The sequence below is a fragment of the Vespula pensylvanica genome, chromosome 13 (assembly GCF_014466175.1).
Source record: "Vespula pensylvanica isolate Volc-1 chromosome 13, ASM1446617v1, whole genome shotgun sequence".
Taxonomy (NCBI): Eukaryota; Metazoa; Arthropoda; class Insecta; order Hymenoptera; family Vespidae; genus Vespula; species Vespula pensylvanica.
The window spans coordinates 4,963,115-4,966,189 of NC_057697.1; the positions used below are offsets into that span (position 1 = coordinate 4,963,115).

Consider the following 3,075-nt stretch of genomic DNA (forward strand, 5'->3'; position numbering starts at 1 on the left):
TAATTACCCCTACCGCTCATCGATCGATATCGCCGCGAGATAAAAGCAGAGCTCGTACAGTTCGCCCTCCATTCACTGTCGAACTTTTTTCAAAAATTCTTCTATTGGCTTTCTATAAACGAAGAAAAGACATAATATGTACGTTCTTTATCTTTGCCGAGAAATGGGTGACAAGAGACTTGATATCGTAGCGAGAAAGAAGCAGTAGTGTTATAGTTTTCGAGAAAATTGCATTTAAATTGCATTATTCGTATATGATTTATTCAAAATGCTTAATGAAGTGCAATGATGCATCTTAGGAAGTTTTCCGAACACGTTCAAAATCTCCGGTGTTCTCTACATACACGATAAGATATGATCATTCGATATTAAGTAATCATTCGATTAATCATTCAATTTGAAATAAATCGTTACATTAATTTTATTTCTCCAGAATGTCTTTGTTATATATAATTCGCAATGTGCATAGATTTATCTTGCGTTTGTGTGCGGGCATAATCGATAGTACCTTGGGATTTTTTTCTTTTAAATATCAAATAAAGAATATCTCTGGAAAGATTGCTGATGCTGACGGAAGCCACTAACTAGCTCTTAGATTTGTTAGCCACGATGTTATCGTTGTTAATTGTGACGAAGATAATAGTTAATTTCTCGCAATTGGTTAATTGACGAGGATGATCTCGAGTCTTCGTTGGTTTTCGATGATGATGGTGAAACTGCTTAGTGGGCAGAACGTCGATTCTGATTTCATGCATTGCCTCAACATGCAATGCTATGACTGTGACGAGAATGTTCCTCCAAATGAACTTACATATGTGCCTTATTTAGCTTAGTTAGATCCTGATCCAAAGATGTATCTTACTTTTAACTTGAAAGACTACTTTATACTTTGGCCAAGCCATGGGAAACGTGAACTTGTACATGTCATATCCTTTGTTCTTTCCTGCAGTGGTCAGTTTATTGATATAAGTCTTTCAATTACGATACGTCGAATATGATAATTACCTATTGGGAATGCGTTAGGTGAATATGCATATAAATAAAAAGGATGATCAATCTTGATAGTACAGGATTGGATTGTCACACTATTTTATACTATATAAATATACACATACACATATGGACGAAGTGTATAGAAATATTAGTGTGATATTGAAATATTAGTAATGATATTAGACCTAGTTAAACGAATGCACAAATGCATACAAAAATAAATAAATAAAAATAAATAAATGTCCACAAAAAACAAGTACATTATAAGCTTTTTTATCATGTAAAATCAACAGATAATTGTAAAAATTATTGAAAAATATTATCAAAGTTAACTAACCTTTTTTGATTGCCGTTTCAAAGGATAATGATGACATCAAGATTAGCTAATTTGAGGACTACCGACTTCCGAACTCATCAGCGACGAAGGCAATCCCGCCGGAAATGTCCTTTATTTGGTATTTGAGTGGAATAAAAATCGTAAAGATGCTCTCGATGATGCCTATAGCAAAATAAATCCGAGCACATTGTAGATTGTTTATAAGAAATATATCCTATTGTATAGAAAGAAATCAATTTGATGCATTATTTATAGTTGAATGTATAATCGAATGATAATTAAAAATTTCATATTAGGGAACGATTCAAAGATAAAGCATGCATGTACACATCTTTTTCATGATTTGGCCAATGGACAAAGTAGTTTTCCAAGTTAAAAGCAAGATGCATCTTTGGATCAGGGTCCAACCAACCTAAATAAGACTCATATAGAAGTTCATTTGGAAGATCGTTCTCATCACCGTCATAGCATTGCATGTTGAGGCAATGCATGAAATCAGAGACCGGCGTTCTGCTAGCTAAGCAGTCATATCGTCATCATCGAAAGCCAATGAAAATTCGAGACCATCTTCGTCAATCAGTCTGTTGTGAGGAATTAATTATTACGTTTGTTCCAAATAATGACGATGAGACCGTGATTAACTAATTTAAGTGAATAACTAACCAGCGACGAGTGCAATCTTGCCGGAGATATCCTTTATTTGGTATTTAAGTGAGATGAAGAATTTAAGGATATTCTCGATGACGTTAGTGAACGAACGCAAACAAAATCCGAGCACTTGGGGAATTGTTTATAAGAAAGATATTCTGTCGAAAAAAAAAAAATTAATTTGACGTTATATTACTAGCTGAAGATCAATTGAATGACCATTTAAAATTTCATACCTTATCGTGTATGTAGAGAACACCACAGATCATAAACGTGTTCGAAACATTTCTTACATATATATGTCATTACACTTGATTAAGCATTCGATGAATGAGTCATATACCAATGATGCAGCTTGAATATAATTTTTTCATACACTACATCTTTGCTGCTATTTCCTTGCAACGACATCAAGTTTCTTGTCCCGCGTCTCTCTATAAAGATAAATAAAAAAAATACATATTATTGCTTATAAAAACGTAAACGACAAAAATTCTCAAATGTTTTTAGAAACATAACATTCGTTTGAGAATGTTACTAATCATAATTTCATTGAATGTTTTAGAAAAAATCCAAGAAGAATAATGGAAGATAGAAGATAAGTATTCATAGTTTTCTTTTTTTTCTATTAGAGTCACGTAACTCCTTTATACACAGTAAGTAAAAATCTTCTGTTATGAATTTATTAAAATTATTTATTGATAATTAGTGCAAAATGCATTTTAATTTTGAAAAAATAGCTAATGTGCAGCTAGAAAGTGATCTAAAAACTTCTAAAAGTTATATTCTTTACGATTTTTATAAAGATTAACTAAGCGTAACTTCAACGTATAAAAAGAGAAACATTTCGATGATCGATATCACTTACGTAAAGAAATGAACGATCGATTGGTCTCGCTCAGAATTAAAGTAAAATAGAAAAAAAGATGGAATAACAATAGTAAACTATGCGCGTTGTTGCGATTAATATTTCTTTCCGTAGAAAAGAAGTACTGCTAGTCATCACTACGGTTACCGAACACTGAATGGAGAGCGAAGTGTAAGAGCTCTGCTTTTATCTCGCGGCGATATCGATCGATGAGCGGTAGGGGTAATTA

At 32.7% G+C, this 3,075-nt stretch overlaps 2 long non-coding RNA genes across 3 annotated transcripts in view; one reads left to right on the forward strand and one right to left on the reverse strand.

The window, feature by feature from the left end:
* Positions 1-3,075, forward strand: part of LOC122633855 — a 16,937-nt gene that overhangs the window by 12,179 nt on the left and 1,683 nt on the right. The gene's annotated exons all lie outside the window — the stretch shown is intronic.
* On the reverse strand, positions 9-2,987 carry LOC122633854. Of its 2 annotated transcripts, XR_006328212.1 has the most exons (5): positions 2,847-2,987; positions 2,215-2,412; positions 1,743-1,911; positions 1,331-1,492; positions 9-1,005 (listed from the first exon to the last, which is right to left on the reverse strand). It is a non-coding gene; the product is annotated as an uncharacterized LOC122633854 (long non-coding RNA). The 2 variants fall into 2 exon arrangements; XR_006328211.1 differs by lacking the exons at positions 2,215-2,412; positions 2,847-2,987 and having other exon boundaries at positions 1,743-1,998.